Genomic DNA, 16986 nt, shown 5'->3' on the forward strand with positions numbered 1-16986 from the left:
AGAAGGATTTCTGGCGCGGTTGCCGGGGAGGCTTACACCAAGTCAAGTCAAGATTTGATCTCCCGACAACGAGCCATTTCTGGCGCCGTTGCCGGGGAGTCTACGCACAAGTCAAGACATACCAAGTACCCATCACAAACTCTTATCCCTCGCGTTACATTATTTGCCATTTGCCTCTCGTTTTCCTCTCCCCCACTTCACCCTTGCCATTTTATTCGCCTTCTCTTTCCATTAGCCTTTTGTTTCGCTTGCTTCTTGTTTGCTTGTGTGTTGGATTGCTTGCTTGTCACGATGGCTCAAGACAATACTAAATTGTGTGACTTTGCCAATACCAACAACAATGATTTTCTTAGCACTCCGATTGCTCCTCTTAGCGATGCTGAATCTTGTGAAATTAATGCTGCTTTGCTGAATCTTGTCATGAAAGATCAATTCGCCGGCCTTCCTAGTGAAGATGCCGCTACCCATCTGAATAGCTTTGTTGATTTGTGTGATATGCAAAAGAAGAAAGATGTGGACAATGATATTGTTAAATTGAAGTTATTTCCGTTTTCGATTAGAGACCTTGCTAAAACTTGGTTTTCGTCTTTGCCTAAAAATAGTATTGATTCTTGGAATAAGTGCAAAGATACTTTTATCTCGAAGTAGTTTCCTGCCGCTAAGATCATCTCTCTTAGAAACGATATTATGAATTTTAGGCAACTTGATCATGAACATGTTGCACAAGCTTGGGAGAGAATGAAATTAATGATACGTAATTGCCCTACACATGGTTTGAATTTATGGATGATTATACAAATTTTTTATGCCGGATTGAATTTTGCTTCTAGAAATCTTTTAGATTCGGCCGCGGGAGGCACTTTTATGGAAATCACTTTAGGAGAAGCTACTAAACTCCTAGATAATATTATGGTTAATTATTCTCAATGGCACACTGAAAGATCTACTAGTAAAAAGGTGCATGCAATTGAAGAGATGAATGTTTTGAGTGGAAAGATGGATGAACTTACGAAATTGTTTGCTAATAAGAGTGTTTCTTCTGATCCTAATGATATGCCTTTGTCTACTTTGATTGAGAATAATAATGAATCTATGGATGTGAATTTTGTTGGTAGGAACAATTTTGGTAACAACGCTTATAGAGGAAACTTTAATCCTAGGCCGTATCCTAGTAATTCCTCTAATAATTATGGTAATTCCTACAACAACTCTTATGGAAATTTTAATAGGATGCTCTCTGATTTTGAGACTAGTGTTAAAGGATTATGATTTCTCAAAAGAATTTCAATGCTTTGCTTGAAGAAAAACTGCCTAAGATTGATGAGTTGGCTAGGAACGTTGATAGAATTTCTCTTGATGTTGATTCTTTGAAACTTAGATCTATTCCACCTAAGCATGATATCAATGAGTCTCTCAAAGCCATGAGAATTTCCATTGATGAGTGTAAAGAAAGAACCTCTAGGATGCGTGCTAAGAAAGATTGCTTCGTGAAAGCGTGTTCTTCTAGTTTTGATTATAATAAGGATGAAGATCTAAAAGTAATTGATGTGTCCCCTATTAAATCTTTGTTTTGCAATATGAATCTTTATCATGATGGGACTGGAGATGAGTCAACTTTAGTTAAAAGGCGTCCCAATGATTTGGAGTTTTTAGATCTTGATGCAAAAATTGGTAAAAGTGGGATTGAAGAGGTCAAAACTTTAGATAGCAATGAACCCACTATCTTGGATTTCAAGGAATTTAATTATGATAATTGTTCTTTAATAGATTGTATTTCCTTGTTGCAATCTGTGCTAAATTCTCCGCATGCTTATAGTCAAAATAAGGCTTTTACTAAACATATCGTTGATGCTTTAATGCAATCTTATGAAGAAAAGCTTGAATTGGAAGTTTCTATCCTTAGAAAACTTTATGATGAGTGGGAACCAACTATTAAAATTAAAATTAAAGATCATGAATGCTATGCTTTGTGTGATTTGGGTGCTAGTGTTTCCACGATTCCAAAAACTTTGTGTGATTTGCTAGGTTTTCGTGAATTTGATGATTGTTCTTTAAACTTGCACCTTGCGGATTCCACCATTAAGAAACCTATGGGAATAATTAATGATGTTTTTATTGTTGCAAATAGGAATTATGTGCCCGTAGATTTCATTGTCCTTGATATAGATTGCAATCCTTCATGTCCTATTATTCTTGGTAGACCTTTCCTTAGAACGTTTGGTGCAATTATTAATATGAAGGAAGGGAATATTAGATTCCAATTTCCGTTAAGGAAAGGCATGGAACACTTTCCTAGAAAGAAAATTAAATTACCTTATGAATCCATTATGAGAGCCACTTATGGATTGCCTGCCAAAGATGGCAATACCTAGATCTATCCTTGCCTTTATGCCTAGCTAGGGGCGTTAAACCATAGCGCTTGCTGGGAGGCAACCCAATTTTATTTTTGTTCCTTGATTTTTGATTCTGTTTAGGAATAAATATTACATCTAGATTCTGGTTAGATGTGTTTTTGTGTTTTAATTAGTGTTTGTGCCAAGTAGAACCTTTGGTAAGACTTGGGTGAAGTCTTTTTGATCTTGCTGTAAAAAACAGAAACTTTAGTGCTCACGAGATTAGCTACAACTTTTTACTCGAGAGTGCTATTTAGTTGATTCTTTTTTCAGATGATTAATAGATAAATTACTCACGTTGAGAAATTTATTTTAGAATTTTTGGAGTTCCAGAAGTTTGCGTTAGATACAGATTACTACAGACTGTTCTGTTTTTTGACAGATTCTGTTTTTCGTGTGTTGTTTGCTTATTTTGATGAATCTATGGCTAGTATCGGAGGTTATGAACCATAGGGAAGTTGGAATAGAGTAGGTTTAACACCAATATAAATAAATAATGAGTTCATTACAGTACATTTAAGTGGTTGTTTGTTTTCTTTCACTAACGGAGCTCACGAGATTTTCTGTTAAGTTTTGTGTTGTGAAGTTTTCAAGTTTTGGGTAAAGATTTGATGGATTATGGAACATGGAGTGGCAAGAGCCTAAGCTTGGGGATGCCCAAGGCACCGCAAGATAAAATCTAAGGACAACCCAAAAGCCTAAGCTTGGGGATGCCCCGGAAGGCATCCCCTCTTTCGTCTTCGTCCATCGGTAACTTTACTTGGAGCTATATTTTTTTTCACCACATGATATGTGTTTTGCTTGGAGCGTATTGTATGATTTGAGACTTTGCTTTTTAGTTTACCACAATCATCCTTGCTGTACACACCTTTTGGGAGAGACACACATTATTCGGAATTTATTAGAACACTCTAAGTGCTTCACTTATATCTTTTGAGCTAAACAATTTTGCTCTAGCGCTTCACTTATATCTTTTAGAGCATGCTACCTCTTGAGAACTGCGTTGGTTTTCCCTTGAAGAGGAAAGGGTGATGCAGAAAAGTAGCGTAAGTATTTCCCTCAGTTTTTGAGAACCAAGGTATCAATCCAGTAGGAGGCCACGCACGAGTCCCTCGCACCTACACAAACAAATAAATCCTCGCAACCAACGCGATAAGGGGTTGTCAATCCCTACACGGTCACTTACGAGAGTGAGATCTGATAGATATGATAAGATAATATTTTTGGTATTTTTATGATAAAGATGCAAAGTAAAGAAAGTAAAATAAAAATGGCGTCAGAAATAGCTTGTTGTCGGGAAATGAATATGATGGAAAATAGACCCGGGGGCCATAGGTTTCACTAGTGGCTTCTCTCATGAGCATAAATATTACGGTGGGTGAACAAATTACTGTTGAGCAATTGACAGAATTGAGCATAGTTATGAGAATATCTAGGTATGATCATGTATATAGGCATTACGTCCGAGACAAGTAGACCGACTCCTGCCTGCATCTACTACTATTACTCCACACATCGACCGCTATCCAGCATGCATCTAGAGTATTAAGTTCATAAGAACAGAGTAACGCTTTAAGCAAGATGACATGATGTAGAGGGATAAACTCATGCAATATGATATCAACCCCATCTTGTTATCCTCGATGGCAACAATACAATACATGCCTTGCTGCCACCACTGTCACTGGGAAAGTACACCGCAAGATTGAACCCAAAGCTAAGCACTTCTCCCATTGCAAGAAAGATCAATCTAGTAGGCCAAACCAAACTGATAATTTGAAGAGACTTGCCAAGATAACCAATCATACATAAAAGAATTCAGAGAAGATTTAAATATTGTTCATAGATAAACTTTCATAAACCCGCAATTCATCGGTCTCAACAAACACACCGCAAAAGAAGATTACATCGAATAGATCTCCACGAGAGAGGGGGAGAACATTGTATTGAGATCCAAAATGAGAGAAGAAGCCATCTAGCTAATAACTGTGGACCCGAAGGTCTGAGGTAAACTACTCACACTTCATCGGAGAGGCTATGGTGTTGATGTAGAAGCCCTCCGTGATCGGTGCCCCTTCCGACGAAGCTCCAGAACAGGCGCCAAGATGGGATCTCACGGGTACAGAAGGTTGCGGCGGTGGAATTAGGTTTTTGGCTCCGTATCTGGTAGTTTGGGGGTACGTAGGTATATATAGGAGGAAGGAGTACGTCGGTGGAGCAACAGGGGGACACGAGGGTGGAGGGCGCCCCCTGGGGGGGTAGGCGCGCCCCCTACCTCGTGCCCTCCTGGTTGATGTCTTGACGTAGGGTCCAAGTCCTCTGGATCACGTTCATTCTGAAAATCACGTTCCCGAAGGTTTCATTCCATTTGGACTCCGTTTGATATTCTTTTTCTGCGAAACTCTGAAATAGGCAAAAAAACAGCAATTCTGGGTTGGGCCTCTGGTTAATAGGTTAGTCCCAAAAATAATATAAAAGTGTATGATAAAGCCCAATAATTTCCAAAACAAAATATAATATAGCATGGAATAATCAAAAATTATAGATACGTTGGAGACGTATCAAGCATCCCCAAGCTTAATTCCTGCTCGTCCTCGAGTAGGTAAATGATAAAAACAGAATTTTTGATGTGGAATGCTACTTGGCATAATTTCAATGTAATTCTTCTTAATTGTGGTATGAATATTCAGATCTGAAAGATTCAAGATAAAAGTTCAATATTGACATAAAAATAATAATACTTCAAGCATACTAACTAAGCAATTATGTCCTCTCAAAATAACATGGCCAAAGAAAGTTCATCCCTACAAAATCATATAGTTTAGTCATGCTCCATTTTCATCACATCAGAATGCTCTCATCATGCACAACCCCGATGACAAGCCAAGCAATTGTTTCATACTTTAGTAATCTCAAACTTTTTCAATCTTCACGCAGTACATGAGCGTGCGCCATGGATATAGCACTATGGGTGGAATAGAATATAATGATGGGGGTTATGTGGAGAAGACAAAAAAGGAGAAAGTCTCACATCAACGAGGCTAATCAATGAGCTATGGAGATGCCCATCGATTGATGTTAATGCAAGGAGTAGGGATTGCCATGCAACAGATGCACTAGAGCTATAAATGTATGAAAGCTCAACAAAAGAAACTAAGTGGGTGTGCATCCAACTTGCTTTCTCACGAAGACCTAGGGCATTTGAGGAAGCCCATTGTTGGAATATACAAGCCAAGTTCTATAATGAAAAATTCCCACTAGTATATGAAAGTGACAAAACAATAGACTCTCTATCATGAAGATTATGGTGCTACTTTGAAGCACAAGTGTGGTAAAAAGGATAGTAACATTGTCCTTCTCTCTTTTTCTCTCATTTTTTTTGGGCCTTACTTTTTTATCTGGCCTTTTTTTATTCCTCACTTGGGACAATGCTCTAGAAAATGATGATAATCACACTTCTATTTATTTACAACTCAATGATTACAACTCGATACTAGAACAAAGTATGACTCTATATGAATGCCTCCGGTGGTGTACCGGGATATGCAATGAACCAAGAGTGACATGTATGAAAGAATTATGAATGGTGGCTTTGCCACAAATACTATGTCAACTACATGATCATGCAAAGCAATATGACAATGATGAACGTGTCATGATAAACGGAACGGTGGAAAGTTGCATGGCAATTTATCTCGGAATGGCTATGGAAATACCATAATAGGTAGGTATGGTGGCTGCTTGAGGAAGATATAAGGAGGTTTATGTGTGAAAGAGCGTATCATATCACGGGGTTTGATGCACCGGCGAAGTTTGCACCAACTCTCAATGTGAGAAAGGGCAATGCACGGTACCGAAGAGGCTAGCAATGATGGAAATGTGAGAGTGCGTATAATCCATGGACTCAACATTAGTCATAAAGAACTCACATACTTATTGCAAAAATCTACAAGTCATCAAAAACCAAGCACTAAATGCATGCTCCTAGGGGGATAGATTGGTAGGAAAAGACCATCGCTCGTCCCCGACTGCCACTCATAAGGAGGACAATCAAAGAACACCTCATGTTTCAAATTTGTTACATAACGTTTACCATACGTGCATGCTATGGGACTTGCAAACTTCAACACAAGTATTTCTCAAATTCACAACTACTCAAGTAGCACAACTTTGATATCACTACCTCCATGTCTCAAAACAATCATCAAGCATCAAACTTCTCTTAGCATTCAACACACTCATAAGAAAGTTCTTACTAGTCTTGAATACCTACCATATTAGGATTGTTTAAGAAAATTACCATGCTGTTTAAGACTCTCAGAATAATCTAAGTGAAGTATGAGAGAATAATAGTTTCTATAAAACAAAACCACCACCGTGCTCTAAAAGATATAAGTGAAGTACTAGAGCAAAAACTATATAACTCAAAAGATATAAGTGAAGCACATAGAGTATTCCAATAATTTCTGAATCATGTGTGTCTCTCTCAAAAGGTGTGTACAGAAAAGATGATTGTGGTAAAATAAAAAGCAAAGACTCAAATCATACAAGACGCTCCAAGAAAAATACATATAATGTGGTGAATAAAAATATAGCTCCAAGTAAAGTTACGGATGGAAGTAGACGAAAGAGGGGATGCCTTCCAGGGCATCCCCAAGCTTTGGCTTTTAGGTGCCCTTAGATTATCTTGGGGTGCCATGGGAATCCCCAAGCTTAGGCTCTTGCCACTCCTTGTTCCATAATCCATCAAATCTTTTACCCAAAACTTGAAAACTTCACAACACAAAACTTAACAGAAAATCTCGTGAGCTCCGTTAGCGAAAGAAAACAAAAGACCCCTTCAAGGTACTGTAATGAACTCATTCTTTATTTATATTGGTGTTAAACCTACTGTATTCCAACTTCTCTATGGTTTATAAATTATTTTACTAGCCATAGATTCATCAAAATAAGCAAACAACACATGAAAAACAGAATCTGACAAAAACAGAACAGTCTGTAGTAATCTGTAACTAACGCAAACTTCTGGAACTCCAAAACTCAGCCAAAATAGGATGACCTAGAATTTTTTTTATTGATCAGCAGCAATTGGAATCAATATTTTATCACGTTCTGGTGATTTTTAACAATTATTTTTGTGAACAGAAAGTTTCTGGAATTTACAGCAAGATCAAATAACTATCATCCAAGAAGATCCTATAGGTTTAGCTTGGCACAAACACTAATTAAAACCTAAAAACACATCTAACCAGAGGCTAGATCAAAGATTTATTCCTAAACAGAAGCAAAAAGCAAAAAGAAAAACTAAAAATAAAATTGGGTTGCCTCCCAACAAGCGCTATCGTTTAACGCCCCTAGCTAGGCATAAAAGCAAGGATAGATCTAGGTATTGCCATCTTTGGTAGGCAATCCATAAGTGGCTCTCATAATAGATTCATATGGTAATTTTATTTTCTTTCTAGGGAAGTGTTCCATGCCTTTACTTAACGGAAATTGGAATCTAATATTTCCTTCCTTCATATCAATAATTGCACCAATCGTTCTAAGGAAAGGTCTACCAAGAATAATAGGACATGAAGGATTGCAATCTATATCAAGAACAATAAAATCTACGGGCACATAATTCCTATTTGCAACAATAAGAACATCATTAATTCTTCCCATATGTTTCTTAATAGTGGAATCCGCAAGGTGCAAGTTTAGAGAGCAATCATCAAAATCACAGAAACCTAGCAAATCGCACAAAGTCTTTGGAATCGTGGAAACACTAGCACCCAAATCACACAAAGCATAGCATTCATGATATTTAATTTTAATTTTAATAGTAGGCTCCCACTCATCATAGAGTTTTCTAGGGATAGAAACTTCCAACTCAAGTTTTTCTTCATAAGATTGCATTAAAGCATCAACGATATGTTTAGTAAAGGCTTTATTTTGACTATAAGCATGAGGAGAATTTAGCACGGATTGCAACAAGGAAATACAATCTATCAAAGAGCAATTATCATAATTAAATTCCTTGAAATCCAAAATAGTGGGTTCATTAATATCTAATTTTTTGATCTCTTCAATCCCACTTTTATCAATTTTAGCATCAAGATCTAAAAACTCCGAATTTTTGGAACGCCTTCTAGGTAAAGGTGGATCATATTCAGTCCCACCATTATCAATATTCATATTGCAAAACAAAGATTTAATAGGGGACACATCAATAACTTTTAGATCTTCATCTTTATTTTCATAGAAACTTGAAGAACACGCTTTCATAAAGCAATCTTTCTTAGCACGCATCCTAGCGGTTCTTTCTTTGCACTCAACAATGGAAATTCTCATGGCTTTGAGAGACTCATTGATATCATGCTTAGGTGAAATAGATCTAAGTTTTAAAGAATCAACATCAAGGGAAATTCTATCAACGTTCCTAGCCAATTCATCAACTTTAAGCAATTTTTCTTCAAGCAAAGCATTGAAATTCTTTTGCGAATTCATAAATTCCTTAACACTAGTCTAAAATTCAGAAGGCATCTTATTAAAGTTTCCATAAGAATTGGTGTAGGAATTACCATAATTATTAGAGGAATTACTAGGATAAGGCCTAGGATTAAAGTTTCCTCTATACGCGTTGTTACCAAAATTATTCCTACCAACAAAATTCACATCCATAGATTCATTATTATTCTAAATCAAAGTAGACAAAGGCATATCATTAGGATCAGAAGAAACACCCTTAGTAGAAAATAATTTCATAAGTTCATCCATCTTTCCACTCAAAACATTAATTTCTTCTTTTGCATGCACTCTTTTATTAGTAGATCTTTCAGTGTGCCATTGAGAATAATTAACCATAATATTATCTAGGAGTTTAGTAGCTTCTCCTAAAGTGATTTCCATAAAAGTGCCTCCCGTGGCCGAATCTAAAAGATTACTAGAAGCAAAATTCAATCCGGCATAAATTTTTTGTATAATCATCCACAAATTCAAACCATGCGTAGGGCAATTACATATCGTTAATTTCATCCTCTCCCAAGCTTGTGCAACATGTTCATGATCAAGTTGCTTAAAATTCATAATATCGTTTCTAAGAGAGATAATCTTAGCGGGAGGGAAATACTTAGAGATAAAAGCATCTTTGCACTTATTCCAAGAATCAATACTATTTTTAGGCAAAGACGAAAACCAAGCTTTAGCACGATCTCTAAGCGAAAAAGGAAATAGCTTCAATTTAACAATATCATTGTCCACCTCTTTCTTCTTTTGCATATCACAGAAATCAACGAAGCTATTTAGATGGGTAGTGGCATCTTCACTAGGAAGGCCAGCGAATTGATCTTTCATGACAAGATTCAACAAAGCAGCATTGATTTCACAAGATTCAGTATCGGTAAGAGGAGCAATCGGAGTGCTAAGGAAATCATTATTGTTGGTATTGGTAAAGTCACACAATTTAGTATTATCTTGAGCCATCGTGACAAGCAAGCAATCCAACACACGAGCAAACAAGAAGCAAACAAAAAAGAGGCAAACGGAAAAGAGAGGGAGAATAAAACGGCAAGGGTGAAGTGGGGGAGAGGAAAACGAGAGGCAAATGGCAAATAATGTAATGCGGGAGATAAGGGTTTGTGATGGGTACTTGGTATGTTGACTTTTGCGTAGACTCCCCGGCAACGGCGCCAGAAATCCTTCTTGCTACCTCTTGAGCACGGCGTTGGTTTTCCCTTGAAGAGGAAAGGGTGATGCAGCAAAGTAGTGTAAGTATTTCCCTTAGTTTTTGAGAACCAAGGTATCAATCCAGTAGGAGGCCACGCACGAGTCCCTCGCACCTACACAAACAAATAACTCCTCGCAACCAACGCGATAAGGGGTTGTCAATCCCTACACGGTCACTTACGAGAGTGAGATCTGATAGATATGATAAGATAATATTTTTGGTATTTTTATTATAAAGATGCAAAATAAAGGAAGTAAAATAAAAACGGCGTCAGAAATAGCTTGTTGTCGGGAAATTAATATGATGGAAAGTAGACCCGGGGGCCATAGGTTTCACTAGTGGCTTCTCTCATGAGCATAAATATTACGGTGGGTGAACAAATTACTGTTGAGCAATTGACAGAATTGAGCATAGTTATGGGAATATCTAGGTATGATCATGTATATAGGCATCACGTCCGAGACAAGTAGACCGACTCCTGCCTGCATCTACTACTATTACTCCACACATCGACTGCTATCCAGCATGCATCTAGAGTATTATGTTCATAAGAACAGAGTAACTCTTTAAGCAAGATGACATGATGTAGAGGGATAAACTCATGCAATATGATATAAACCCCATCTTGTTATCCTCGATGGCAACAATACAATACGTGCCTTGCTGCCCCTACTGTCACTGGGAAGGGACACCGCAAGATTGAACCCAAAGCTAAGCACTTCTCCCATTGCAAGAAAGATCAATCTAGTAGGCCAAACCAAACTGATAATTCAAAGAGACTTGCAAAGATAACCAATCATACATAAAAGAATTCAGAGAAGATTCAAATATTGTTCATAGATAAACTATCATAACCCCACAATTCATCGGTCTCAACAAACACACCGCAAAAGAAGATTACATCGAATAGATCTCCACGAGAGAGGGGGAGAACATTGTATTGAGATCCAAAAAGAGAGAAGAAGCCATCTAGCTAATAACTATGGACCCGAAGGTCTGAGGTAAACTACTCACACTTCATCGGAGAGGCTATGGTGTTGATGTAGAAGCCCTCCATGATCGATGCCCCTTCCGGCGGAGCTCCGGAACAGGCCCCAAGATGGGATCTCACAGGTACAGAAGGTTGCGGCGGTGGAATTAGGTTTTTGGCTCCGTATCTGGTAGTTTGGGGGTACGTAGGTATATATAGGAGGAAGGAGTACGTCGGTGGAGCAACAGGGGGCCCACGAGGGTGGAGGGCGCACCCTGGGGGGTAGGCGCGCCCTCCTACCTCGTGCCCTCCTGGTTGATGTCTTGACGTAGGGTCCAAGTCCTCTGGATCACGTTCATTCCGAAAATCACGTTCCCAAAGGTTTCATTCCGTTTGGACTCCGTTTGATATTCTTTCTCTGCAAAACTCTGAAATAGGCAAAAAAACAGCAATTTTGGGCTGGGCCTCCGGTTAATAGGTTAGTCCCAAAAATAGTATAAAAGTGTATGATAAAGCCCAATAATGTCCAAAACAGAATATAATATAGCATGGAACAATCAAAAATTATAGATACGTTGGAGACGTATCAGATCATGGTGGTGGTTATATTTTATAGAAATTATTGATCTATCATGCTTCACTCATATTATTTTGAGAGTCCCTTAGAACAACATGGTAATTTGCTTTGGTTATAAAATTAGTCCTAATATGATTGGCATCCAAGATAAAAACTTTAAAGCGCATTGAATACTAAGAGAAGTTTGATACTTGATAATTGTTTTGAGATATGAAGATGGTGATATTAGAGTCATGCTAGTTGAGTAGTTGTGAATTTGAGAAATACTTGTTCTAAAGTTTGCGATTCCCGTAGCATGCATGTATGGTGAACCGTTATGTGATGAAGTCGGAGCATGATTTATTTGTTGATTGTCTTCGTTATGAGTGGCCGTCGGGGACGAGCGATGGTCTTTTCCTACCAATCTATCCCCCTAGGAGCATGCGCGTAGTACTTTGTTTTGATAACTAATAGATTTTTGCAATAATTATGTGAGTTCTTTATGACTAATGTTGAGTCCATGGATTATACGCACTCTCAGCCTTCCACCATTGCTAGCCTCTCTAATACCGCGCACCTTTCGCCGGTATCATATACCCACCATATACCTTCCTCAAAACAGCCACCATACCTACCTATTATGGCATTTCCATAGCCATTCCGAGATATATTGCCATGCAACTTACCACCGTTCCATTTATTATGACACCCTTCATCATTGTCATATTGCTTTGCATGATCATGTAATTGACATCGTATTTTTGGCAAAGCCACCTTGATAATTCTTTCATACATGTCACTCTCGATTCATTGCATATCCCGGTACACCGCCGGAGGCATTCACATAGAGTCATATTTTGTTCAAATATCGAGTTGTAATTCTTGAGTTGTAAGTAAATAAAAGTGTGATGATCATCATTACTAGAGCATTGTCCCATGTGAGGAAAAGATGATGGAGACTATGATTCCCCCATAAGTCGGGATGAGACTCCGGACGAAAAAAAGAGAAAGAAAAGAGGCCAAAAAGGAAAAAAAAGAGAAAAGGCCCAAATAAAAAATGAGAGAAAAAGAGAGATGGGACAATGTTACTATCCTTTTTCCACACTTGTGCTTCAAAGTAGCACCATGATCTTCATGATAGAGAGTCTCTTATGTTGTCACTTTCATATACTAGTGGGAATTTTACATTATAGAACTTGGCTTGTATATTCCAATGATGGGCTTCCTCAAAATGCCCTAGGTCTTCGTGAGCAAGCGAGTTGGATGCACACCCTCTTAGTTTCTTTTGTTGAGCTTTCATACACCTATAGCTCTAGTGCATCTGTTGCATGGCAATCCCTACTCACTCACATTGGTATCTATTGATGGGAATCTCCATAGCCCGTTGATACGCCTAGTTGATGTGAGACTATCTTCTCCTTTTTGTCTTCTCCACAACCACCATTCTATTCCACCTATAGTGCTATGTCCATGGCTCACGCTCATGTATTGCGTGAAGATTGAAAAAGTTTGAGAACATGAAAAGTATGAAACAATTGCTTGGCTTGTCATCGGGGTTGTTCATGATTTAAATACTTTGTGTGGTGAAGATAGAGGATAGCTAGACTATATGATTTTTTGGGATAACTTTCTTTGGCCATGTTATTTTGAGCAGACATGATTGGTTTGTTAGTATGCTTGAAGTATTATTATTTTTATGTGAATATTAAACTTTTATCTTGAATCTTTTGGATCTAAACATTCATGCCACAATAAAGAAAATTACAATGAAGAATATGCTAGGTAGCATTCCACATCAAAAATTCTGTTTTTACCATTTACCTACTCGAGGACGAGCAGGAATTAAGCTTGGGGATGCTTGATACGTCTCCAACGTATCTATAATTTTTTATTGCTCCATGCCATTATATATTCTGTTTTGGATGTTTAATGGGCTTTATTATACAGTTTTATATTATTTTTGGGACTAACCTATTAACCCAAGGCCGAGTGCAAATTGCTGTTTTTTTGCCTATTTTAGTATTTCGCAGAAAAGGAATATCAAACGGAGTCCAAACGGAATGAAACCTTCGGGAGAGTTATTTTTGGAACAAACGTGATCCAGAGGACTTGGAGTGGACGTCAAGAAACAACTGAGGAGGCCATGAGGCAGGGAGGGGCGCCTGCCCCCCTGGGCGCGCCCCCACCCTCGTGGGCCCCTCGTGGCTCCACCGACCTACTTCTTCCTCCTATATATACCTACGTACCCCGAAACCATCCAAGAGCACCATGAAAACCTATTTCCACCGCCGCAACCTTCTGTAGCCATGAGATCCCATCGTGGGGCCTTTTCCGGCGCTTCGCCGGATGGGGCATCAATCACGGAGGGCTTCTACATCAACACCATAGCCTCTCCGATGATGTGTGAGTAGTTTACCACAGACCTTCGGGTCCATAGTTATTAGCTAGATGGCTTCTTCTCTCTCTTTGGATCTCAATACAAAGTTCTCCTCGATCTTCTTGGAGTTCTATTCGATGTAACTCTTTTTGCGGTGTGTTTGTCGAGATCCGATGAATTGTGGGTTTATGATCAAGATTATCTACGAACAATATTTGAATCTTCTCTAAATTCTTTTATGTATGATTGGTTATCTTTGCAAGTCTCTTCAAATTATCAGTTTGGTTTGTCCTACTAGATTGATCTTTCTTGCAATGGGAGAAGTGCTTAGCTTTGGGTTCAAGCATGTGGTGCTCGATCCCAGTGACAGTAGGGGAAACGACATGTATTGTATTGTTGCCATCGAGGATAAAAAGATGGGGTTTATATTATATTGCTTGAGTTTATCCCTCTACATCATGTCATCTTACCTAATGCGTTACTCTGTTCTTATGAACTTAATACTCTAGATGCATGCTGGATAGCGGTCGATGTGTGGAGTAATAGTAGTAGATGCAGGCAGAAGTCGGTCTACTTGTCACGGACGTGATGCATATATACATGATCATCCCTAGATATTCTCATAATTATGCACTTTTCTATCAATTGCTTGACAGTAATTTGTTCACCCACCATAATACTTATGCTATCTTGAGAGAAGCCACTAGTGAAACCTATGGCCCCCGGGTCTATCTTCCATCATATTAATCTTCCGTCAACTAGTTATTTATGTCGCCGTTTACTTTGCAATCTTTACTTTCAATCTTTATCATAAAAATACCAAAAATATTATCTTATCATCTCTATCACAACTCACTTTTGCAAGTGGCCGTGAAGGGATTGACAACCCCTTTTATCGCGTTGGTTGCAAGGTTCTTATTTGTTTGTGTAGGTACGAGGGACTTGCGTGTGGCCTCCTACTGGATTGATACCTTGGTTCTCAAAAACTGAGGGAAATACTTACGCTACTTTGCTGCATCACCCTTTCCTCTTCAAGGGAAAAACCAACGCATGCTCAAGAGGTAGCAGTGTCCTCCATAAGCCTCGGAGTGACACTTGCGTAGGATCTGTTCCTGTTCATGCTCAGGTACACAACGTCTAATAACACCATCTACTCCTTCTTTATAAAGATGTGGGTCATCCCAGAAGTAATGTCTTAAATCATAGAAAAACTTTTTCTTTTGCTGGTATGTGAAACTAGGTGGTATAAATTTAGCAACAATGTAATTGGCATAATCAGCATACCATGGAGCAGTACGAGAAGCATTTATGACAGCTAATTGTTCATCAGGAAAGCTATCATCAATAGGTAGTGGGTCATCAAGAACATTCTCTAACCTAGATAAGTTGCCACCAACGGGGTTCTCAGCTCCCTTTCTATCAATAATATGCAAATCAAATTCTTGTCGTAGGAGAACCCATCTAATAAGTCTAGGTTTAGCATCTTTCTTTTCCATAAGATATTTAATAGTGGCATGATCAGTGTGAACAGTTACTTTAGAATCAACAATATAAGGTCTGAACTTATCACAAGCAAATACAACTGCTAAAAATTCTTTTTCAGTAGTAGCATAATTTCTCTGGGCACTGTCTGGAGTTTTACTAGCATATTGGATAACATTTAATTTCTTATCAACTCTTTGTCCTAGAACGGCACCTACAGCATAATCACTAGCATCACACATAATTTCAAAGGGTAAATTCCAATCAGGTGGCTGAACAATAGGTGCAGAAATCAAAGCTTGCTTAAGTATTTCAAATGCTTCTACACAATCATCATCAAAGACAAAAAGAACATCTTTTTGTAAGAGATTAGTCAGAGGCCTGGAAATTTTTGAGAAGTCTTTAATGAACCTCCTATAAAACCGGCATGACCAAGGAAACTTCTTATACCTTTGATGTCCTTAGGACACGACATCTTTTCAATAGCATCAACTTTAGCTTTATCAACTTCAATACCTCTTTTAGAAATTTTATGCCCCAAGACAATACCTTCATTAACCATAAAGTGGCACTTCTCCCAATTCAAGACAAGATTAGTTTCTTCACATCTCTGCAAAACTCGATCAAGGTTGCTTGAGCAATCATCAAAAGAAGTTCCATACACGGAGAAATCATCCATGAAAACCTCAACAATCTTTTCACATAAGTCAGAGAATATAGCAGTCATACATCTTTCGAAGGTAGCAGGTGCATTGCATAAACCAAAAGGCATACGTCTATAAGCGAAGGTACCGAAAGGGCAAGTAAAAGTGGTCTTTTCTTGATCCTCTTTTGACACAGGTATTTGAGAGAAACCAGAATAACCGTCTAGAAAGCAAAAATGTGTATGTTTGGATAATCTTTCTAGCATTTGATCAATAAAAGGTAAACGGTAATGATCCTTTTTAGTAGCCTTATTTAGTTTGCGGAAATCAATTACCATTCTATAACCTGTAACAATTCTTTGTGGAATCAATTCATCTTTATCATTAGGAACAACAGTTATACCTCCCTTCTTAGGGACTCAATGTACAGGACTTACCCACTCACTATCAGCAACAGGATAAATTATACCTGCCTCCAAAAGCTTTAGTATTTCATTTCTTACCACTTCTTTCATCTTAGGATTTAACCGTCGTTGGTGATCAACAACCGGTTTAGCGTCTTTCTCCAATTTTATTTTGTGCTGGCATAGATTGGGACTAATGCCCTTAAGATCATCCAGAGTATATCCAATAGCAGCACGGTGCTTCTTCAGAGTTTTCAATAATTTCTCTTCTTCTTGCTCTGAAAGGTTAGCGCTAATAATAACAGGATATATCTTCTTTTCATCAAGATAAGCATATTTAAGAGTATCAGGTACTGGTTTAAGCTCAAACACGGGATCACCCTTGGGTGGAGGGGGATCCTGTAGAATTTCAACAGGCAAGTTGTGTTTCAAAATAGGTCCCTGTTTAAAGA

Source organism: Triticum aestivum, chromosome 2D, assembly GCF_018294505.1.
Source record: "Triticum aestivum cultivar Chinese Spring chromosome 2D, IWGSC CS RefSeq v2.1, whole genome shotgun sequence".
Classification (NCBI taxonomy): Eukaryota; Viridiplantae; Streptophyta; class Magnoliopsida; order Poales; family Poaceae; genus Triticum; species Triticum aestivum.